The following is a 26,101-nucleotide window of genomic DNA, read 5'->3' on the forward strand; positions in this document are numbered from 1 at the left end:
GACTTTCGACAAATACTGGGGCAGGTAGGTGGTACAGAGGATAGAGCACTGGCAGTCAGGAAGACCTGAGTTCAAATCCAGCCTCAGACACGTACTAGCTGTGTGACCCTGGGCAAGTCACTTAACTTTGTTTGCCTCCGTTTCCTCATCTGTAAAAATGAGCTGGAGGACATGGCCAACCAACTCCAATATCTTTGCAAAGAAAGGGGGTCACAAAAAATCAGACACAGCTGAAACAGAGACTGAACAACAACAGGACCTTCTCACGTGTCACTCAGCATCTCTTAGTGCCCTAGGTACCTCACTAAAATTAAGTTACAGCTGTTGATTTTGGGAGAAAGAGTTCCCTGAAAACTGTGAGACAAGTAGTACGAATATTATTATCCTCATTTTACAAACGAGGAAAATGAGGTTGAGAAGTTAAATGACTTCTTCAGAGTTACTACACAGCTGTAAGAGCAGAGGTTGTGATCCAGGTGTATCGACTCCAAGAGCTGATGCAATTCAATTCAATTCAATGTATTGTGTCACATTTTCAGACTTTTTCATTGAATCGATCAGTTATGCTGCATTTTTTTTCTCCTCTCCAAAAAATACCATTTGTCATATGAGATGGTTTTCTGGGAGCAGGGAAGGAAGAATTACATAGGATTCTATGGTGATGTGAGAAACAGAAAATATAAATAAATAATAACTTCTTTCTATAAGTTTTGTGCCTACTATGTTCAAGGCACTGTGCCATTTATTCAAAAACAAAAACCCAAATAGTTCCTGCCCTCAAAGAAGGAATTCTAGATGGAGAGGGATAAGTAAATGCAAAGTCTATACAACATAATATAAAGTAATTTCAATGGGGAGAGAATATTCGCAACTGGAGGAATTAGGAAAAGCATCAGGTAGAAGAAGCACCTGACTGGTAACCGTGGGGTACTGATTGGGGAAAAGCCATAAAATACAGTAATGAGTGAAAAGCCATGAAATTTTAAACTGTAAAAAAGTGAAAGTCTGAACATTGTGACCTGTTTAGAATTATAACTTAGATATTGAATTATATTTTAGACAGTGAGTCATAAGATACTATGACCTATGAAAGCCATAACATTGTGACCCATATGTGACCTACAGTACATGCTCCATACACAAACTTATGTTTGGACATACATAGACTTAACTCTCAAGTTCATTACTAAGCAGAAAACCAAAAATATCCACCTATCAGTAGTGATGCACTCTCTAGCCCTCCTCCCTTTGTCTGTTTTCTATAATTACCACAGGGATTTTTGGGGTTCTTGGCAGAGATCCACTGAACTGTCTGGCTGCTACCCCAGACCAAAGATTGCCCCTGTTTTGTAAGTATTCATAATGATTGATTGATTAAACTACTACCTATAATCAGTCTGGAGATACTTGGCCTCTTCCTTTGGTATAAAAAAAACACCCCATGGTTACGGGGAGGCACAGGGTTCCCCAGACAGGGGAATTCTGGACCTTACAGTACATCTTGACGAATTCTAAGAGAAGGAAGTGAGGATGGATTGAACTGCAGTCATATGGGATTTCTTGTTCAGAGTCATAAAGGTAGGAGCTGGAATGTCCTACAGCTAATAGGCCAGTATGAATGAAAGGGGGATTAATATAAAATAAAAACGACAAGTAGGGGAACCAAATCATGGAATTACTATTAAATGCCAAACTGAAGAGTTTGCATTTCCAGGAAGCCATGGAAGGTTTTGGAGTAGAGGATATGTTCAGCCATTTTAACCTCTGCTACATTAGGAATATCAACTTGGCAGCTGTGGGGGAGATGGATTGGAGAGGGAATAGAAAGGAAGCAATATAGCATACTCCCTAAGGGAAAAAACAAAAAAAAAACCAACAACGTTCTTTTGATAGTACATCTTCATCCATTTCACACAGGATGACTTTTTTAATGGCTGTTTTAATGCTTAATTTCTCCAATTTGCTTAGATAATTTTAATCTTTTGCTAGAAGTCATAACCCAAACTATTTTCTTAATATAATTTACTAATTTCAACACAACAGATTGATTTTTTGTGTCAGTAAAATGGAGATTAATGCTGCTTACCTTCATCATATAATTTATTAATTCAGATTATTGCAAAACACACTACAAACAAAGAAGGCAGTATGAAAGGAGAAAGATTATTATTATAAAAGGAAAAGAGTAAACTATTTTAACATACGTTGAGTAAGGTACATGGATGAGAAAATGAAAATGACTGGATACTGATTTGAAAGATTTTTTTTAACCCTTCAAAAGTACTTTGATTCTTAGAAACAGCATGCATATAACACACTTTTAAAAAGGTTCTTGAAACAATAATCCAGAAGGATTAATATGCATATAAAAAATAAGGAGGAATGAAAATATCAGCTGTTATTTGAAAATGACTTGCTTGAAAAGTCATATATATGGGACAACACACATATATGTGTGTATATGCATATGTGTGTTGCTGTTGTTCAGTTGTTTCTATAAGTGTCTGACTCTTCGTGACCCCATTTTGGGGTTTTATTGTCAAAGATAACTGAAGTGGTTTGCCATTTCCTTCTCCAGCACATTTTTATAGATGAGGAACTGAGGCAAACGGAGTTAAGTGACTTGTGCAGGGTTACACAGCTAGTAAGTGTCTGAGGCCACATTTGAATTAAGAAGTACTTGAACATTTTATTTTCCATCAAAGAGTATATAGTCTGGCAAGGAAAAGATGTCAGGGAAGATGAAATCTCTCCTTGTACCATGCTCTTTCCTCCTCACCCTTGACTTTATCTTCCTCTATTCTTCTGTCCCCTTCACCTGCCTTTTCCACTCTGGTTTTTTTTTTTTTGCTCTGTCTTCCTCTCTCAGTCTGACCCCTCTCCTTTACTTTTCCCTAGCACATATCTTTGGCCCAGTTGCTACTCCCTAACTTCCCCTAAGTAATGTAAGGCAAGGTATAAGAGATCAAATTGCTATTAGGAATTTGCTTGATGAATATCTTCATACCTAAGGAGTTGGACAAATTATAGAATCACATGATTTATGAACAAGAATGAATCTCATTGGCCCCACCCCTGCAAGGAAATGCCAATATAAAATGCTCACGCTAAAAATCTAAATTGGCACTGGAGGTGAGAGCTAGCTATAGCACAATCCTGAATATAAGCCTCCTCAGATGCTAAGGATTAAAGAGTCTCTGACACCAACCATGCCTAGGCCACAACTCTTCAGGGATATTTTAGGCTTTTTCAACCTGGAAAGACTATCCATACTAAATTTATAGAAATCATCTTTAGAGGAGAACACATTTAATAAGCTTCAAATGTTTAAGTTCCATCATTAGGGCTTAGTCAGTGGAAATAATACACACTTATGTTTAAGAGGTAAAAATAATATAATTAAATGGTGATAAAAATATTTCTCTAATATCAGCTGTCTCAAAAGTGATAAGTGCCATAGAATAAGAGAGGCCTAATAATCCATCATAAACGAATTATTTCTGGAAAGCATATGATTAAGTTGCCACAGGAGTTACAATCAATGTCTGGATATAATATTCACAAAGAATGTTGGTGCCTCAAACACTATAATGAGAAAAGGCACCAAAAGAAATATAACTTGTCACCAAAGTGTTCACTAAAGGCAGTAAACCAAATGGAATGAGTGCATATAAATAATGGTTTTAGAGCACTGATCTTCAACCTTACCTAGAGCAAGCACCTCTCTGTTTTATTTCTCTAAAACTTTATGATCCTGGAACAGCAGTAGTGACAAAATTAGTGGTGCCAGTAGTTCTCAAGTACATGGGTGGATGGGTGATGAGAGGACAGCAGACCCTTCCACTGTTGATCCTATTATGACCACAATAGGCTTTGACATCATTCAAATATTTAAGGGGCTATGCTGTGTATATTAGTGATATAGTGAATTAGTCTATGATTCCTTGCTATTACAAATTTTCTTTGAGTCTGTGGTACCAAAATGTAGTAGTACATCCAACTTTTCTATTTAGTTTGATTAAAAAAATGTCATATATACTTCTGTTGGTAGTGAGAAGCAACACAGTGCAGTAAAATTCAGAACATGGATTCAAATCTTAGATTCAGAACATGGGTTCAAGTCCAGCTCTGAAACTAGATGAGAAGCTCTGGGGAAAATTCCCTAATCACTCAATTTCCCTACCCATGAAATAGAGATAATTTGGACTATCAGCTTCACAGAGTTGTTATGAAAGAGGACTTTACAAATCTGAGAGGGTTTTGTCACATGAAATTTCATAGATAGATTGACATACATATAGATACACATATATGTATATATACACATATCTGCATATATGTGTATCTACTTACATATCTATGCACATGTTTATATTGCACATATAGTATTTGTGTTTCACATGTATGTATATATACACATAGACACAGATACAAAAATCAGTTTATTCTGAGACCAGGTAATGTATTTCTGTAATCATGAAACTGAATTGAAAATGGTTCAGTCCTGACACTTAAATGCTTCTGCTGGAGTAACTGTTCAGTAGTGCAAAGATTTTGTGAGTGTGTTTATAATTTTTAATAAGGATTTTTGAATATTATGTGTTATTTGAGGGTTGGAAAGGCAGACTAGGTAGAACTGGGTCCAAATCCTGCCTGTTACCCATACTAACTATATGATATGAGATGTTATTTAACCTCTCACTGACCCAATGTATCTCTAACACTAAGCATCAATGTAGGTTTATGTCCTGTACCAATGAAATCAAAGCTGCATCCTCCCCAAAAGTATAATTACTAACTGGATAGTATTTACACTCACCTATGAAAACATAAACTGAAGCACCTAAATGGCATGATGGATACAGCTTCAGACCTGGAGATAGGAAGACCTGAGTTCAAATCTGACCTCAGACATTTACTAGCTTTGTGACCTTGGCCAAGTTACTTAACCCTGTTTGCCTCTAGTTTCCTCATCTGTAAAATGAGCTGGAGAAGGAAATGGCAAACCACTCCAGTGTATTTGCCAAGAACATGCCAAATCGGGTCATGAAGAGCTGGCCTTGACTAAAACAACTGAACAACAAATGGAATTATAAAACATTTTAATTTTTTTTAAAATAGCCACTTTTGTAGAATTTTTTACCTACATGTCCAACTCCAAATTATTTTCTTGTCTTATATAAACTTGTGTGTATGCATATGTATGTGTATATACATACACACACACACAAATATAAACATATAAACTTCTTACATAAATATTGCTTTCCATTTGTCCAGAATTTTATATTCTTCAAAGTGGCCTCACAAACATTATTCCATTAGTTCAAATCCTTTGTAAAAATCAACATATATTCAGACTGTAAGTACAGGGAGTATTAAAGTAGCATGGCACAGCATGTTAGATATGGAATCAGGAAGATTTAGCTTCAAATCTTATCTCTGACACTTGCAACCTGTAAAACCATTGGGCAAATCATATCACCTGATGCTCAGTCTCTTCATCTGTAAAATGGGCACATTAATATTTCCTGTCCCTACAGAGTTGTGAGGCACCAATAGAATAACGCATATAAAATGTCTTGAATCAATCAATTAACAAGGATATATTAAGCACTTATTCTTTGAAGTAATACGTAAATGCTAGTCATTATTATCTTTGAGTCCCTGTTGATCTATGTCATTCATGCCTGGGCAACATCTAAATCCTATGATATCTGTAAAATTTGCAAGTATCTATTTCTTATTCTTTACTCTATTGGCAGCTAGGTGGTACAGTGGATAGAGCAGGGGGCCTAGAGTCAGAGAGAAGACCTGAGTTCAAATGTGACCTCAGACACGTCCTAGCTACCTGACCCTGGGAAAGTCATTTAACCCCATTGGCCTCAGTTTTCTCATCTGTAAAACGAGCTGGAGAAGGAAATGACAAACCACTGCAGTATGTTTGCCAAAAAAAAAAAAACCCATATGGGGTCACAAAGAATATGACTGAACAACAACAATTCCATACTCTTCATCTTTACTAACATCTTCATTCAGATTCTGACTTTGCCTTACCTGACCTATGATTTCCTCAGACAAATTTCCCTGATTTTCCAACCATATAAGCAACCTTTGTAGAAACTTTCAGTGATTGGCTCCTGATCTTTCTTTGTAGGTACACATATGCCACAGTTTTTTTGTTTCATTTATTTTTATTTTTTGAGTTTGGGTATGCCCACATCACCAAAGTGATTTGCAAGAACAAAGGCCTCTCCCAGTCTCATTGCTGATACTCACAAGAGCTTTTACCTGCTCATTATTTGATCTGATCTGGTGTGCTCCAGCTTAGGTGACCAACCCCCTTCTCCCACAGGATTGCCATATCGGTCCTGGACTTAGTAGGGTTCAGCATTAGTCTCTGCTGTCCAGGGGTTCCAAGAATAGACGACCATGCCTGGCTTGGTTTTTCAGGTTCCTGACAGTTCTACATGAGACTTTCACTTCATATTTAGCCCTACTCATTTCTTGCTACCTGTATAACCCCTTTGATCTGTTTAACTCAAGCCTCATCTATTTACCATGCTTAACAATATGTGTAAACCAGATCTGATGTTTAGCCTTTAGCTAGGGTTGAACCACACTTATAGAATACCCAGTTTCTCATCTCATCACCACACTGGGCAGTTATGCCTGCTTGCTTTTAATTTTCATTTTGTTTCATTAGAGCTCTTGTTTTCAGAAAACGCAAATCTTTCTTAGGCTTACGAGCCCCTAAACAGGGGCATGGGTTACATTACTTCCTAAATGACTGAAAAAAACACATATCTATAAGTGGTAGCCTGTGGGGGAGAAATGTCATACTGTTGATGTGAAAAAAGAAGAAACATAAAGAGTGACTTTTAATGTGAACTATTCTTACTTGAAACATTAAGCCTTCTGGATTCAAGGAAGTTATTAAAGTCAACTGTAACATGAAGAGCTTTATATCTAGCTAAATATAATTATAACTGATGTTTAGAATGCCCTACTGCTCAAACTAAGAATTCCTTTATAAATTAATTCCCTAATCGGGAGAATGGGACCTCTTGAATGAAGCTTAAGGCCTAGAAGCAGATAGCCAAAAGAATAAAGAAGTAGGGTATAATAATAAATCATATCATAAGAAGACAGTTAGGACACGGGAAGTTCAGGAGAACGGGGGTGGGTTGAGGAAGGAAGCCACATGACAAAGGACCAGAGCTGAAACACAAGAGAAGAGGTAAAAGGAAGGACATAGTAATAAAGAGAAAGCTGGGATGCCAATTCTGGGCAGCATGACTAGAATTCTAATGAAAAGCTGCATAGTTGGAAAACATACAGCCAGAGAGTAATAGTAAAAACCCTACAGCAGTTTGATAGTTCTGAAACGAGGCCTTGTTCCAAAGGGTATGTAACTATCCTGAACAGCTGACTCAGAGGCCTTTAAAATGGAAAGACTTTCTTTAGTTGAATGTTGGTTTTTATTTGTTTTTTTTTTAAAGGGCACAAAGCTGGGGGAGGAAAAAAAAACAACAACAAAAAGTAGTGAACAAATGAAGAGACGAAAAGTAAACAAAAGTCAATTAAGGACAAAGCTAATCATTTACTATGTTGACAATGCCCAAAGATTTATTTTATTTTCCCTCTATGAAATCTCCTGATTTTTTTGAAACCAATATGAATGCAGTGTAACCTTGACCCAGAACTGAGATATTTCTGACTATTCTTCTAATACTGTATAATACTTATCATGGAGAATTTATGGTTGCAAAGAACTAACTCCATCCCTTTTCATTTCAATTCATGGGTCATTTAAAAAAAAATATTCAAGTCAGCTAGAGACTGAAGTGCCAAATCAAGCTTCTATCAAAAACATCAGAGAAAATTTATAAATCATAGATTAGCAGAGCTTGAAGGGACCATACAAAGTCACAGAGGCCATTCCTTTGCTTCAGCCAGGAGAGCAATGACATACTGACTGGGAGATCTGTCTTGATTTATATCTATATCCCTATTGATAGATAGATAACATAGAGATGTTTAAAATTCCATAGGCTTCCAAAAAGATTGATTCCAGGCACTTAAAACACTTATTAGAATACGGTTTTCCTTTAAGTTCCCCTTTCTCTTTCTGTGTCCTGCATGAAAAATAGCTGTCAGTAAGTGTACGTCACCGGAAGTTCTAAAAGAATAATGTAATCGTGATCTTCTTGGGCTAAACTAGCCACCATTCTCAAAGAACTTTCCTGTGGATCTCTTAGACCCTCCAGGTAGTCCTCTAGGTCAAAACTATACTAATATACTAAGACATTTTAATGTAAATATCAATAGTTATGACCCACATAAACATAAAGTTATTTAAGGGATCCTCAATAATTTTTAAGAATGTAAAGGGGTCCCTGAATGAAAACAATCGAGAACTTTTGGACTATGGTATTCTACCAGAAATCATTTATTAAGCAGTACCTTAACACTGTGCTTAAAGCATTGGATGGAAAAATTCCTTAACAACTAGAAATAGCAAAAAATGCAATTGGATGCATACCTCTTTAAAAAAAAAAACAAACTGAACTTAACAAAAGTTCACTTTTTTTTTTTGGCAAGGCAATCAGGTTTAAGCGACTTGCCCAAGGTCACACAGCTAGTGAATATCATGTGTCTGAAGCCATATTTGAACTCATGTCCTCCTGACTCCAGGGCCAGTGCCCTATCCACTGCACCACCTATCTACCTCTAAGTTCACCAATTCTTAAACAAGATTTTTTTCTTGTTCGTTTTGTTGTTATTGTTCTTAGTATATGGAAATGTTCATTTGTGTATGATTGTTAAATTCACAGTTGAAAAAAAAAAGCTATTTTTAAAAATGAAAATACTGTGTTCTCCTCATTGGAGTATTTTTAAGCACATGCTGGAAGACAACTTGTTAGCTATGTTAAAACAAGTATACTTTTGGCATTATCAGTTGTACTTCATGGCCGCTGAAATTCCTTCCAACTCTATAATTTTATTATTTTCTGAGTGTCTGCACAATGTTTGCTCTCAATAACATTGTAACTACATTTAACTAAACTCTACCCTAAAGGTGTAAAAACCTGCTGTAATGATATTCAGCCAAGTATCCATGGGACAACTGATGATTTACACATTTAGTCATTTATATAGCAATCATTCTTCCCTTACTTTAAAGCTTTATCATGACATGGAGGTAACCTTGGCACTCAAAGGGCTTATGAACACATCATAGACTCTAAAAGGTCTTTCTATGTTAGAAATGTTTCAAGTAAAGAGATGGGGACTTTGTGTATTATTTCATTAGTATTAAGAATTCCCCAATAAAGAATCTTCCACTACCAATCCAAGTTGGTAATATTTCTGCAATTTACGGTCTTAAAGACTTGCCTAGGCAATGAGAGTTTCAATGACTTCTCTAGGGTCACAAAACCATTACATTTCAGAGGTAGTACTTAAGGTCCTCCTGGATCAAGGCAGCTTTCTAACCATTATATTTTTAAAATTTTTAATTTTTTATAATTCAGTTATTTTTAGTTTTCAACATTCACTTCCACAATATTTTGAGTTCCAAATTTTCTCCTCATCTCTCCCCTCCCCCCTCTAACCCCTGCACCATGGCTGCTATTACATATCAACTATGGACTTGCCATGAGAGCATGTTTGTTGTCTGAGGACCATCCTAACTAAGTTTAGGGAGCTAAACATGGCTGCCAGGTAACTATAGCAGCCAGTGAAACTAATTTTAAACTTATAGAGTGGGGGCTGAGCTACCTAAGCCACATAGTAGCTATTGTCTCTTGGAATTTGGAAGCATTCTGTGACTTTCCTCCCTTTCTTTTTGTTTAGGAGGGAGAGACCCTTACTTTACATCTTTGAGAGTGAAGTCAGATTTCTCTTCCCCTACCCTTCCTGTTGGTAAATGAAACACATGAGAATAGCTTTCTGTGCATATGTGCACAGGAACAGAATTTCCCCATGAACAGGTCATTTCCTCGGGCCTTCAAGATAAAACTGTGGATTAAAGTTCTGTTTTTCGGCTAAATTACAACAACAAAATGTTGAAGTGTTCCACTGGGTAAAAGCCAGCCTATTGAAACTGATAGCATTGCAGAGCTTTGAAAGCAGGCAAGAGCAGGCTTAGGGTAGTGACTGCCAGCTGGGCATGATTGACTGGAGTAGAAGCCAGTCCACTGAAATGGACTGGACTGCAGAGACCCCAGATTAGGGAATCCAGGCAGCTGCAAGTGCTGATGGCCAAAATCCAGCAGAAACTAGAGCAGGAGCCCAAGCAGAAAAGTACTAGACAAACATCAAGGCAAGGCTCTTAAAAAGAATAGCTCTAAAACGAGTATTGGAAGTAGGGCAGGGAAGAATACCAACTTGGTTACAGCTCGGGGGGGGGGAGGATAACTAGGGGTTATATACCACTGACACTGGAAGAGGAAGGGAACAAAAGGGGCTAAGAAGAAAAGATGAAACTAATGATGGTCGGGGCAGAGCTATTGCTGCTGGGGACAGAGACAGGCAAGGGAGAAAGCCCCGCCAAAAAGCTATGATTATTGTTCTCTATATGTGCAAAAGTCCTGACTGCCCTGATCTAGTCATAGCTTTTCCTGGCCCTCCACTACCCTGACTGTCTGGGAAGGTATTGCTATGAACTGCTAAGATCTTACCCCAGCTTCCTCCCTCCTTGTGTGTTAGACTAGGTCAGTCAGACTCAGCCTCACTAATTTGCCAATGTTGCTCTTAAAAAATGAAGCCCAGAACTGAGCATAATACTCTAGATGTGGTCTGACTAATATATGGTACAAGAGGACTGTTATTTCTCTTGACCTAGACACTACTTTCCCTTATTCAGTCTAAGTTGGTATTATTATTATGATGATTCCATTTTAAAGTATGGCAACCTATTGTTGACTGATTCAATCACACAGATCTATATGATGTATGTATATACATACATACATCTATAAACATGAACTACTGTCAAGTCATACCCCCCATTCAGTTACTGTGATATCTTTTTTTAAAACCTAATTACAAGACTTTAAATTTTTGTTACTTAAATTCCATCTGATTATTTTCACTATAGCTTTTCAGCCTGCTGATATCTTTATAAATCTTGATTCTGTCACTCAACATAAAAACTACAGTTATTCAATTTTCTTACTTGCAAATTTTATAGGCATATGTTTGTATAGTTTCACCCAAGGCCCAGGCAAAAATATTAAAGAAAATCAAGAATAGAGCCTTACAACACTGTTCAAAGACCATTCTCCAAGATTACCTGTTAAATTTATAAATATTCTTTGGGTACACCTGTTTAAAACTTCTTGGAATCAACTTATATTCATAAATAGTCCAAGAAGATGTGATGAGATACTTCATTTAAATGTATTCTTAAAATCAATATAGACTATTTCTATAGCATCTCACTTATTTGCTAATGCCTACTATGTGTCAGACACTAGACTAAGTGCTCAGATACAAAGACAGACCCTGCTTTCAAGGAGCTCACAGTCTACAAGGGGAGACAATGTGCAAACAACTATGTGTAATTATGCTAGGAATTATTTAAAAAAAAACAAATGAAGTTTGTTTAGCATGTTTTGTACTTAGTGTACCATGCTGGCTCCTAGTGGTTTCTGCTTCTGGTTTTTGTTTTGTTTTATTCCTTTGTCTGTTTTTGTTTTTGTTCTTGTTTTCTGCTTCTGTTTTGAAGAGCTAGAAACCATTTATCCTAGCATTTTCCTAGATATATAAACTTACTCAATGTATAACTTTGGGAAACCATATTTTTGACAAATGGGACAATATTTTCTAGTCCTATGATCCTCCATAATTTCTCAGAGACTACTTTGAGAGTGATTTGGCCATTGAATCTCCAAGTACAATAGGATGTAATATTTTTGGGCTTGGAGACTTGCTAAAGCAACTCTATGCAATTTCTTCATCTACCTATCACTATGTTTGTTCCACCCCACCCAGTTGTAAAATCATTTTTCTGTGGTGTAAAATATAGAAGCAAAACAGAAGAAAAATTGAGTTTTCACTCTGCCATCTGTTAACAAGAAAGGTAGGTGGCGTTATCGATAAAGTACATGAGCATTAGCTTATTCTGAGCTTTAATCTGACTGCCACCATTTTTACAGGTGAGAGGATAAATAATGAATGATGGGTCTTTGTCAGTTACATGGCACTGAAGCTGAAAAAGCAGTAACAGCACTAGAATGAGTAAAGAGTAAAAGTAAATATAAAATAATCTCTAATTATAGTTAACATCTGTCAGTTAAAGGCTTCAAAGCTAAAAGAAGATAATGGGGAAATTGGAAAATCAGATATACATAGTATTCAGTAGTTGCAGAATGTGACAAAGAACTGGGATTATTTATGATGATGGAGGAAAGAGTAAAAATAGTTCAATAAGAGCCTTCAGGCTTAGAAAGGATTTTCAAATATCAAACAACCAGATGTTTTCCATATTCACAGAAGACTGAACACAATTTTAAGTAGTTGTGTAACAAATTTAGTGTTGATCAAACAATGATAATAGCTATCATTTATAAAATCTTTTAAGGTCTTCTAACAATAAGCCTGTGAATTATGCAGTGAAATAGTTATCAGCTTTCCTTTACAGATGAAGAAACTGAGGCTAAGGAATATAAAATGGGCTCTTCTAGTGTTAAATGGTAGATGACAGTCAGGATTTGAATGAATGCCAATCTCTTGACTCCGAGTCTAGTCCTTTTATTTTTTTAATTTTCTTTTTTATTATGAACTTAATAAACATGAACATTTCAATATTCAACAACACAAAGAGGAGTTTACATGGAAATTTTAAATTTTATTATGTAACTTTAAAAACATGTACATTGAATTTAGTACAACAGTTATAAAAGTGCCCTATTTGGCTCTATTTCCTTCTGAACTTCTTCGCATTTCTGTATATTTTCAAAATATTTGTCTGGCACTTTTTCTTCTTTTTCTTCTTTAATCCTCCTTCAACTATAACACAAGGAGTTTGGAAAACTCATTGGGAACCACTGGGTTTCCAAATATCACAGTTAGTTACTAGGAGAGATTATGGAATCAACCCAGCAAATTATAGGGTAAATATAAGTTGGTCTCTAAAGGTAAGACAGTAACTTGTCTTATGTGACTTAAGTGTGCTCTAGTAAAAGATAAAAGAGATCACATTAATGACTTTTCAAAGTCCCTACCAACCCTCCCCAACTCAGTAACCTTCAGTGGATCCCCTAATGTTCTTAGAGTAATTTAAAGATTTTACCTTCCATTCCCAGATGATCTTTCTAGGCTTTTTGTATATTTATCACCTTTATGCATCTTATATTATAGTCCAATTGACTTACTTACTGTGCCCCAACGCCAACACTGCATTTCCTTCCTGATGTCTTCACACAGCCTCTCCTCAATGCCAAAGAATACATTCCTTCTTTATTCCGTCTTTCAGAATCCCCATCTTCCTTCAAGGCTCAGGATATGTTATTTCTTTCTGAATTCCCTATAGTTGTTAGCATTTTCTTCCTCTTCTCAAAATTATGACTATATTATTTACCTCTTTACACGCTGTATCACCCAGTAGAATATAAACACTTTGAGGACAGGATCTGATCTTTGTTTTGTTTTGTTTTTGTATCTCCAGTGTCTAGCACAGTGCTTTAAAGATCACAAATATTGATGTAGTTTGGGTCCTCACATAGATTTTAGGATTCTATGATTTTAATGTGCTCTTTTTATATTATATTATAGTTTACATAATAACCACAGTGATCATGAAATGATGTGCAATATAATTCCTAAGACTGTATAATTAGCCTGACATAATAAGCTATGTTTCCTCTATTATACATATTTGCTTATCTGTATGGCAATATTTCTAAATGAGTTTTCCAAACATAAGTGTGATGAATTGTAGCATCATTGAACATTCAATATGGGCTCTTGTGTGGAAAGAGAAAGGAAATTCCCTTTGAACTGGATTGAGATAAACAGATCTCATAAGTGAGTCAAAATCTAATAGCTCATAAGCAATAAATTCTCTAGTAAGCTGGAGGAGATTATTAGAACTATATGCCTCAAATTCACAATAATATTATCATGACATATTATATGCCCTACTTATCCAACAGGTCTCTTAAGGATCCTTCTTTTAAAATGTTTCAAAATATTTCTGAATCACTATATTAAAAAATAAATACTTCTCTATTTAAAATTAAACATGTTATATAGTATAAATAAACCCTTGACTACTATTTCCTTAAAACATTTGATGAAATACTACAGGGAAGCATATCATATATTGAAAAGGATGCTGGATTCAAAGTTGATATGGTATAAAGAATGTTAGATTCAAAGTCAGAAGACTTGGGTTCAAATCCCAGCTCCACTACACAATTTTCTCTGGGACATTGTTTCCTCATATTTAAATTGAGCAGAATGGATTAGATGACCTCTTACCTTCCTTATAGCTCAAAATCTGGAATCTTCTGACCTCATTATTTTTCAAAGGACAGAAAATTCAAAACTTATAGAAAACTATAATTGATGGGCTTTATCCAGAGGTACTTAAAAAGTTAAAAGAGACATTATAGCCAAATGCATGTTAATCATTTCATTTTCAGAGCCAAGGTATACCTGGGAACCCCAGGAGAATTATTCACATTGTACTGCAATGGTGGATTTTCTAAGCAACAGTATTAATCAGAAAAATTAAATTGACATTATTAATTTAACAAATATTAATTGTGTACTGATAGTGAGCAAAGTTCTATGTTAATCACTGAATTAGGTGCAGAGATAAGTAAGATAGATCCTCTGTCTTCATGTCTTTCTAATCTAATGGGAGAGATAAGGCATGTTCACAAAGATTTATAATAAAAAAAATAAAGCATATGGGATGTGGTAATAATAATCATAACAGCTGCTATTTATAATACACTTTAAGATTTACAAAGTACTTTCTCATTATCTCATTTAATCATCACAACCCCCTTGGGAGGCAGGTGCTGTTATTCCCATTTTTCAGATAAGGATACTGAGGCTGAGAGAGATAAAGTGACTTGGCCAGGGTCACAGAGCTTGTAAGTAGCTGATTCTGAATTTGTATCCAGGTCTTCTAGACTTCAAGTCTAGCATCTTATGCACTGGACTGCTATGAATGGTATAAGTTAGGGAAATCACTCCTGGCTAGATGAATTCAAAATATGATATCAGTGGCTTAGAATGTAGTTTTTCCGTTGGGTCTAAAAGTAGGAGTAAGATTTCAACAGAAGTGGGGTATGATATTCCAGGTTTGTGGACATTAGGAATATAAAGTAAAGAGGTGAGAAAGTGTGGGCACTTTAAAAGGAACAGTGAGTTATCCAATTTGAATGGTGTATATAGAATATGTTAGAAAGAAAACGACCTGAATTACAAAGGGAAGATGGTGCCAGATTGCAGAATTTTCAGAGTTTAAACATCGTGTGATAGGGAAAGGGGAGTCATTGGAGGTATGTGTGCAATGTAATACTCTGGTCAAATCTGTGAATTAGGAAGCTCGTATACAATGAATAAATCGGTGGAGAGTTAATGGGAAAACTATAGACAAGAGAATGAGAAAAGATAATGGTTTCAGTTTATAGAGGGAGTAGCCACACAGATGAGATCCCATGTGAAAATTACTGGACTACTCACTAATAGCAACTTCAATGAGAACTCTCTGAGTAAGTTTGAGAAGTTTTAAAACAACAAAATTTAAACAGTTCCTCCTAACCACTTCAGTTCCTATTAAATGCCTCTCCAATAAGTGATATGGTCCCTCACTCCTAGGGACTCGCTCTATATATGCCAATTTAGTGTGAACACCCTATCTGCATTAACCATTGAAGCAAAGAACTCCTATGTGCAAGAGATCCATCAACCCTAGTCTCCCTCATAGCTGGAATTGCAGGTATTCTCCACCATATTTATTTTATGATTTATTAGTACTCTGTGAATTTTCATGATGCTGAATACTCACTATACATACCTGTGCACGTGCCAAGTACAGGTTTCATTGACTCTAATGTGCGATAACACAGACTCACACATATTAAAATAATAATTTACATAAAAATCTGGGCATGATTAAATTACATTTTCAACAGAATTTAAATGTATTTCAATGTAGTTATGGAAGTATGTGTATATGTGAATACTAAAATATACATATACATGTATGTATCGTGTACGCTTTCGGTAGAATATAAGCTTTTGAGAGCAGGGACTGTTTAAATTTTATCTTTGTATCTACAATGTTTAGCTTAACACCATGAACAGAGTAGGTAAGAAATGTTTTGTTTTGTTTTTTGATTGAATTGATTAGAATGTCTTAGGCATTGAAGGAAACCAAGAAGTACATTCTATAATTGAGGTTTCTGAACCAGTTAATTTGGAACTTAACCTTGAACACTTAGTGTATATTTTTATAAACTCAGTTATGAAAAAAAGTATTAGAGAATATTTATACTTACTTTACATAATCATTCCATTCAAAATATCTATATCTCTCAAAGCAATTTTTAAAATATTACATCAGCCAGGGAATAAAACTGCTACCATTACTTGAATTTCAATTAGGTATACACACACATTTTTTTTTTAAATTAAAGCATCATTCAGTGAATTAGTTGGACCATACTGCCTTTACTCTCATCATTTTTAATGACTTCTGCATTGATCAGGTCACTAAAAATTCACAAAGCCTAAGGCTGGAGCCAAGAATTCATGACCCAAACTGATAGGTCTAAGCCATGCAACCATATGCTACAAATTAACAACCAAGGTAAATAGCTCAATTTGCTGTTTTTGTCCTTGATGATATTCTTCAGAGAATCCAGATGGACATATGGTTTCTTAGATGGCAAGTTATATGACTTATTCAGGTGGCAAGTGAGAAAAATATGCAAAACAAAACAAAAAAATTATGGGTCAACAAAACATCAGAATTAGAAAATAATTCTGCAGTCAACCATCCACAAAGCTGTAAATACAACAAAGTTATTTTTAGGTGAGTAATATAGGACTTTGGACTGAAAGATATATATAGAGAGAGCTTGTATATATAAGCATATATATATATATATATATAATATATATATATATACATATATATAAGCATATATATATATATATACATATATATATATATATATATATATATACACACATACACTCTTTAACTATTCCCAATCCTTTAAAACTACAGAAATTCATATGTACACACACACCTTACACACGCATACACACACACACACGTCAAGTCAAGAAGCATTTATGAATCACATACTATGTGACAGCCATGGTGTACCAAGCTCTGAGAATGCAAATATAAAGAAAAAAGATGACAATCCTTTACCTCAAGGAGTTTCCATTCTAATGAGGAATAAAATATCTACACATAGATATGGAGAAGTCCAGAGCAGAGGAAGGGGAGTAATAACGATGTAAGAAAGTGGCTGGGTCATCACTTCCTCAAAATGGAGATCACAAGAGTATGAAAAACAGAGGCTGACACATAATTCAGGGTAAAAAGGCTTCTGGGACGTGAAGTAAAAGTCCAGAGAGTCAGGAGAAGATCCAGGAGAGAAATGAAGTACACAAGAGTACAAACAAACAGATGTATATTTATATGTGAACATATACCATGTTCAAAGCACCTTTTGATATTCCAGAAGACATTTAGAACTTAAGCAATCCATAGTTATTCATCCTTATGAAGTTTATAGTCTGTCAGCAGTATATATGATATATACACAGGTAATTAGGGTTAGCTACATAGTTATAGTAGGTTTAGGGTTATGAAACAAAGTGCTATTTGGGGGGGGGGGAGTGGCCAAAGGTCAGGAAGGCTATTTGAGCTGGGCTTTAAATGAAGGGTATCAATTCAATATCTGAGGAGGGAAAATACAGGAACATACTCCAATAGTACTCCTCTGTCTGTCCAAAGTTAAAGAGACAGAAAAATTTAGGGAATATGCATGGGACAAAGAGTAATCTGGTTTTGCTAGATGATCTACTATGTGCCTGGTAGTATCTCTTTAAAGACTGAAAAAGTAGAGCAATAAAAATTGTGGAATACCTTGAATTTTAAGCAAAGGAATTTGAAATTTACATACTTAGCAATAGGAAGCCACTGTAGAAACCTGTATAATAAGTTAGTCACCAAACATTTATCAAGTACTGAAATGTGTTAGGTACCAACACAGCTACTGTGGATACCAAGACAGATCACAAACCCACTGAAGTACAGACACAACAATATGTTCACATACCATAGCAGTATGGCAAAGGAGCGAAACAACTCTGGACTTGGAGTCAGGTCCCTAGGCATGTGACAGACCTGGGGAAAGTTGCTTAATTCTCTGAGGCTCAATTTCCTTATCTACAAAATAGATCTAATGTTACTTGTAAAATAATACACCCCAATGCTTTATAATGACATACCTCTCTATTAGTAAGAATCATTATTCTTAATCTTAATAAAATACAAATAATATTGAGAATATATATATATATGTATATATATATATATACACACACACATCTCAGCAAGTATACACTGAAACTCAGAAATGCATTTAATACTCATTGACTGAGCACTCAGTATATGATGCATATTTCTAGATGTTGTGGGCATACACAAATGAGTGAGACATGGTATTTGCCTAAGTTATTGTACATAGAAATACGTGAAAGATGTAATGCTAAATGTCATTTTAATTTCCAGGTTTAAAAAAAAGATGTTTATATTGTTTTATTGTGCTACTAATAATAGCTGACATTTTTGTTACACCTTAAGCTTGCAAAGTATTTAATATACATTATTTCATTTACCCTCACAACATCCTTTTGTGGTAGGTATGATGACAGCAATTTTACATATTTTGAAATTAATGCTCAGAGAGTTTAAGTGTCTAGTAATAGAGTTTGTATGTTTCAGAAGCAGGATTTGAATACAGGTCTTCCTGACTACCTGATCTCCTGTACACTACTAAACTGTGTTGCTTCTATACATAGAAAATCAGGCTGATACATGAGTAACAACATATTTGTAGGAATACATATTAATTATTTTACTGGGTACATTTAACTTTTAAAAAGGCACTGTGCTAGAAAAAAAAATGATTAACCAGTTTGAACAAACTATAGATAGAGACCTTGGGTAGTGCACAACAGAATAATCATATTTCTTGCAGCAAACAGTAGCTTTCTATTCTAAACATCAACCACAATCAGAATCTACATACTACTATGAATGCTTTTTTTTTAAGGTAAAGAATTTTAAAATGCACAAGGAGATCACAAAATGATGCTAGAAGGACTTCCCAATTCTATCTTTCCTGGAATCTCATTTTTTTAAACACTTCATTTCAGTACAAAGGCTGATGTAATAATTCTCCTTGAATAAAGTGCTAAAAATGTTCCATGACCCCCAAATTTTACTGATCAATTTTTTCTTCTTTTAAAAAAATCCTATCTACAACTTATCTTGCTATTGACTTGTCAGTGTTTCCAAAGGGCACTCACTAATTAAGTCAGCTGTGAAAGTGATAGTTAGACTCTACTTACTTTCAACACAGCCTGCTTGCCAAGATGTTCCAAAATCAAATGTAAAGTTTAAATATTGAAGATCAAAAATGTTGTGAGTTTTGCTGTAAATAAAGCTTATTCCACTGCAACATGAAGCTATTTTCCCCTTGACTTTAGAACTTATCTAGCTGAAACACTAAAAATGTTATCTATGTAAATATACATTTATACCCTGCCCACATGGACAGGTGTCTGCAGATATGGATGAATGTGAATAAATACATGAATATATGTATGTAAGTGTGCATTTCTTGTTAGTTTTGTTCTATATTATAACTTAAATGGAAATATAGGCATACATACAGACATATGTGTGTGTCTCTAACTAATTTTATTATATTTACTTATACACATGACATATGTTGCTTTCTTCCCTTTGTAGAATGTAAGCATTGTAAGGGCAAAGACTGAGGCATTTTTAATCTTACAAAGTATGTAGCACAGTGCCTTAAATATAGTAGCCATTTAATAAATTTTTATTGAGTCTGTTTGAATTCTATTCTAAGTTTTCTGATATATATGTACATATGTACACATGTATATGCATACAGACATACATACAAGCACCCATACACCCTTTCCTAGCTTCCCATCTATGTAAGACCCAATCATCCTTCAAGGATAAGCTCAAAACCCTCCTCTTCCATGAAGTACTCCACCTTCCAGGAGACCATTTTCTCCTGAGCTGCTTTCACACTCAAATTCTATAGCTTTCATGTGACACTTGCCATGCACTGTGTTGTATTGAAATTATTATTATTATGTTATTATTATATTATTTATTTATATTTTACAGAATTGTATTATAATTATAATTATGTTATAAATTATCCCTTCTCTTGGACCTGCCCTACTCTCATCTCTATGATTAGCTCCTGGAGGTCTGAGACAATATTTTCTTTCTATCCCCCACAGAAGTAAACATGCTTACTTGCATATAATAACCCCTAAATAAATATTTGTTTAATAAATTATTTTAATCAATCACTTCACAAGTGAAAAAGCAATTTTCTAAAAGGGTTGTTATAAAACTCTAAATTCCAATTCAAATTATGTTAAGTATCATCTTTATAACTGTAGTGTATTTTCAATTATTACCAGTTAGCATTGTAGCATAACTCACGCATCACCCTAAATGAATGTGTGTACGTGAGATTGTGTGTGTGCATTTATTCTTGGGGCTGGTGACCTCAAATGCAGAACACCAGGTAAGGGTTATTTCCATCATGAAAATGCTCAAATACTTGAAGTCAAACTAGAGGAGAATAATGAAGGGCCATCTCTATCAATACCTGGTCTTCTTTCCACAAAAGCACAAAGGTCATATCCTCCACTGGAAGTGAAAAGGGAGAAAGGGTCAGAGAGGAGGAGTGGAAAAGACTTGCCGATAATTAAATCATCCAAAAAAAAAATAACCCCTCCTTATATTTTCCATCCATGAGAAATAAGTAGCACTAATAGAAATGACAGGGAGATAGATTTTGGTTCACTATAAGGAACAACTCCTTAAAAAGAACAAAGATGTATAAAAATGGTATGTGCTACTTAAATGGTTCAAGAGGCAGCTCATGGCACAGTGAAGAGACTTCTGGACTTAGAATCAGGCCAACCTGAATTCAAAACTGGCCTCAGACACTTACTAGCTACGTAATGTGGGACAAGTCTCTGTTGCCTCAATTTACTCATGTGTAACATGGGAATAATAGCAGTAAGGGTTTTTGTGAAGACAAAATACCTCTCAGGGTTTTTGTGAAGACAAAATAAGATAATATTTGTAAAGTATTTTGAAAATCTTTGTTCTGTTCAATCATTTCAGTTATGTCCAACTCTTTGTGATCCCATTTGAGATTTTCTTGGCAAAGACACTGGAGTGGTTTGCCACTTCCTTCTCCAGCTCATTTTTACAGATGAAGAAACTGAGGTAAACAGGGTTAAGTGACTTGCCCAGGGTCACACAGCTAGTAAGTGTCTGAGACCAGATTTGAACTCAGGGAGATGAATCTTCCTGACTCAGGCTCAGCATTCTGTCTACTGCACCAACCTAGCTAGTCTCTGAAAACTTTACAACACTCTAAAGATATCTTTAAAAGTGAATTTGCATTTTGTTAGATACGTATTAGTTATCAAGAAGCTGGTTATCACTTTCAAAACTTTCTAGCTTGAAATATAAACATTCTTTCTGTATTTATCAGCCAGTTATTCCACAAGTCCTTATTACTCATTTACTATATGCCAGACCCTATGCTAAAACCTGGGAAAAAAAGAAAGGCAAAAACACAGTCACTAACCCTTGAGGACATTATATTCTAATGAGGTAGAGGACTATGTGCCTACTACTCGAAGACCTTTTCACCCTGGAAGCTCACCCCAGCCTTGGGGTTTACACATTAGGAAGTACCTCCAGCCCCTCTCAGAACCTGCATGACTTCATTCCACTCTAACTTCTCCAGGTTGCACTCTTGACATTCCTCCAGGACTTCCTCTACAATATTACTACCCTCCCTTCCAGCTTCTTTTTATGCTGTTTTACCCCCATTAGAACGTAAGCTACTTGAGGGTCCAGGCTGTCTTTCTGCTTGTAATTGTATGCCTAGTGTTTAGCATAGCCCTTAGTACATCATAAGCCAATAAATGCTTGTTAACTAGACAGTGAAAATGGTAAAAAGGTACAGTAATTTCAATGGGAAGATTATAAAAGGAAATACTTGAAGCAACAGTCTTAGAAAAGTAGGGTTCTAGCTCACCAGCTTACAACCCAAAGCATGCCACTTATTCCCTCTGAATGTCAGCTTGTTTATCTCTGAAGCGAAAATAACCTACATCACAGGATTTCTGTTAGGATCAAACCATATGATATATGTGCAAGGTCTTTGTAAGCCACATGCACTATAAAATATGTTATTAGCATTACTATTACGTTTATTAATGGTATAGCTGGGCAAATCATCCCTGGAGAAAAATACAGGGGCAGCTAGGTGGTGCAGTGAATAGAGTACCAGTCTTCAAGTCAGAAGGACCTAAGTTCAAATCGGTCTCAGACCAGACACTTCACACTTACTAGCTATGCCACCCTGGGCAAGTCACTTAACTTTAATTGCCTTGCAAAACATGAAAAACAAACAGGAAAAAAAAAAAAAGAAAACTACAAAAGTTTTAGAGACCTTCCCTTGTGTATATACTCTACTAAGTGATCTTCTAGGAAACATTAATTAGAAGTAATCTGTCAAGAGGCCCTTGTGAACAGTCCAGAACAAGAAGGGTACATATCAAATTGCCTGGAAGTATATGCAAATACACAAAGATTCTCTGATTTCTTAGGGACCTCTTTCTATAAATGTTGCTCAAAATTCATCTATGACCTTAGAAGTTGCTTAAGACATCTCAAGTTTAAGTGACTTGCCAAGGTTACAAAGTTATTAAGTGGCAGAGATCAGGTTTGAATTCATTTCCTGACTTCAACCCCAGTACTCTACCCCTGTGTCATGTTGCTTCTAACCAAATTATACTAAATGTCTTTTTTAAATGGTGCTAATTATATACATTAAAAGGAGGGAATAAGGTAGGGAATGAAAACTAGGTAATATTTAATTCTTTGTCAAGTGGAGCACTAGAATGAAAAGAAACATGATTTCTAAGTCCTAATTGTACCACTGCACCTAAATTTTATGCATACAGTTGCATTGATGCACTATACCCGTCTTACAGGGAGGCAAAGGAAAATATTTTTGTCCCTCCTATTCTTATAAAATGTGTTGCTGAAGTACTTCCTTTGTTGTTTCTCTCCCACCTTCTTTCCCTTTCTTTCCTTCCTTCCTCTTCCACTTTTCCTTCTCTCCTTCCTTCCCAGCCTTTTTTTTCTTTCTTTCCTTCTTTCTATTTCTTTCTCTCTTTTCTCCTCTCTTCCCTCCTTTCATTCTCTTTTTCTCTCTTTATTTTTTTTCTTTCTCTCTCTCTTCTTTATCTTTATCTGTAATTTCACTATTGTATGGAACTGTCCATGTGGAAACTCTCTCCAGCAAATTATCTGTGACTTATTTGCTTCAAGAGTTGCCCTCTGACATTGGGAAGTTAACTATCTTGCCCAAAGTTACAGATATAGTATATGTCAGAATTTGAACCCCGCTCTTTCTGACTTCAAAGTCATCACTCTCTCTATTATGCAACACTGTTCCACAAACAACTTATTACTACAAGCAATTCGTTAATGAGATAAAGTAGAAAAAGCATTTTCTTGTATATTCTTGAGCTATATATGATACTTGACCAGCTTGGGAGATAGCCATGAGGTACACGACAGAAAAATTACCTTTTTATTCAGTAAGCACTTAATTGCTCTCGTGTATTAAGCTTAACCACTTGACTTGAAAGATCATCTGAACAGGAGTGACATGTGTCCCACACCTCGGTGCAATGCTAACAATTTTTTTCATGCTGAATTAATAGGATGGAAATGCTTGTGATTTCAACAGCTGTTGGGAACAGTGGGATAGCTTCCACCAACATACTGACAGACTTGTGCCCCCTTATATGGATGTGTTTAGATAAAACATGCATACCAACAGTCTGTCTAGAGCAAGCTAATCTTGAACAAATAATAATTAATTCCACCAAAGGCAGATACAGAGCAACTCCTTTCTCCCCAAGAGAATGTGCATTTTTGTAATGTGTGCATGGAAGGGTAATTTGTTGTGCACATAAAGTAAATTTTATGATTTGAAGCAGGTGAGTGGCTAGTGTTGTAGCTGTCTGATTAATTATCACAGCAAGAGACGATTAGGATTTGCCAACACAGAGAACATTTTTACTTTGCTCAAACACATTATTACCCCCTTAAATCCCTTCACTGGCTTTCAATTGCCTTCTGCTTAAAATTTAAATGTTTGCTCTTCATCTGTCTTGGTCTCCTCTCCCAAACACTGCTACTAGCTGATACATTCTCTTCATTTTTGTCAGGCACATGGTCTCATTTGATTCAATTTTCATTTTGGTTTCTCCTTCTCCACAGTCTCTGTATATTCTTATTTAATTTTCTTGTCTCACATATTTGATGTTTGAGTCATCTCTAAGTGGTATGAAAAGGAGCAGAGTCCAATAGCAAGAGAACATAAGGATGGTATCCAACCTATTCGGTGGATGCTCTGGGGCAAATTTGTGGGAGCTTATGGACATAAGATAGGCACATATGGATAAGTTAAGATCTGTATCACTGAAGGGAGTATCCAGATTGATGAGATCATGAAATTTGTATCTAGACTGTAAGCACAGTAGATGGGGATGTCTTTTCTATATATAGTGGCCTAGACTCCTTCCATGCTTGCAGTACCTATTGAAGAAATACTTTTTGATGACCTTACCTACTTCAAGAGGAAATGAGTGGACATAAAAATTGAGTTTGATCTCAGCGATTTTTTAATTTAAGGTACTGGACACAAGTCAAAAATTCAATATGGAAAATAAAAGAAGCACAATAGAATATTGCTTATTATTTCCTAGAAATAGCTGAGGAATTGTAAGAAAGCAACAGAATTCCTCCCTAATCAAAGTAAACAAACAAAAAGTTGGAAATACTTACATTGGTAAGGTAGGGATTTGGGTTAGTGATTATTCTTGTCCAATGGTTTAATATAATTTACCTTATGGACAGGATGCAGAACTTATATTAAAAGAAAGAAGGAAAGCTGAAAACATATGTACTTTTTTAAAAAGTTTCTTTTTTTTAAGTAAAAGTTTTGAATATAAATGGCTCTCATATTTGTAGGGCCTTGGGAAAGTCTTTTACCTCTTTATACTTATTTCTTATTAAGATAAAATGGGATGTTGGAGAAAATAACCTTTCTGGCTCTGTTAATCCATAGTTCTTTCTAGCTCTAATAACTCATTAGTCAAGATGGTAAATTGTTACTATCAGATTATGTCCCTCTTTGAGGCCTAGAACTGTATCCCTCACTGTATCTAATATGGCTTTCTACAAACATTTTCTTTCATTTTCTTTTTGTTCTGTCCTCTTTCCCCAGTATTCTTATTTATGTATCTTATTTGCAGTAATTTAACTAGTAAACATTTACTAACCAGTTCTGTTTTTTGGCTAGGCAATGGAGTTAAGTGACTTGCCCAGGGTCACACAGCTAGTATGTGTTATGTGTCTGAGACAGAATTTGAACTCAGGTCCTCCTGACTCCAGGACTGGTGCTCTAGGCACTGTGTCACCTAGCTGCCCCCTGCTACACACTAGTTCTTAAAAAAAAAAAAAAAGAAAATATACATTATACTTTTCAGATTAATCCACTTTATAAATATTTTCTCCATCACTTTCTTAAGTCTAGACAATCAACAAAACAATAAATCGGGCCCTGATTTGTAGCATTTGCTGATTTCTAAGGTGCAGTTGTTCACACTAAAAAATTTAACAGAGAGCCCTGCTTAGAAGCAAAATATGCACTAGTCATGACCTTTTTTT

General features: G+C 35.5%; 1 protein-coding gene and 1 long non-coding RNA gene across 5 annotated transcripts in view; one reads left to right on the forward strand and one right to left on the reverse strand.

Annotated features, from left to right (window-relative positions):
- The window catches only part of PCDH9 (protocadherin 9), a 1,054,702-nt gene that overhangs the window by 476,532 nt on the left and 552,069 nt on the right, over positions 1–26,101 (reverse strand). The window lies entirely within an intron of this gene.
- Positions 1–26,101, forward strand: part of LOC144454885 (uncharacterized) — a 32,879-nt gene that overhangs the window by 6,345 nt on the left and 433 nt on the right. The gene's annotated exons all lie outside the window — the stretch shown is intronic.

Source organism: Phascolarctos cinereus, unplaced genomic scaffold (assembly GCF_003287225.1).
Source record: "Phascolarctos cinereus isolate Bilbo 61053 unplaced genomic scaffold, phaCin_HiC Scaffold_7;HRSCAF=346, whole genome shotgun sequence".
Classification (NCBI taxonomy): Eukaryota; Metazoa; Chordata; class Mammalia; order Diprotodontia; family Phascolarctidae; genus Phascolarctos; species Phascolarctos cinereus.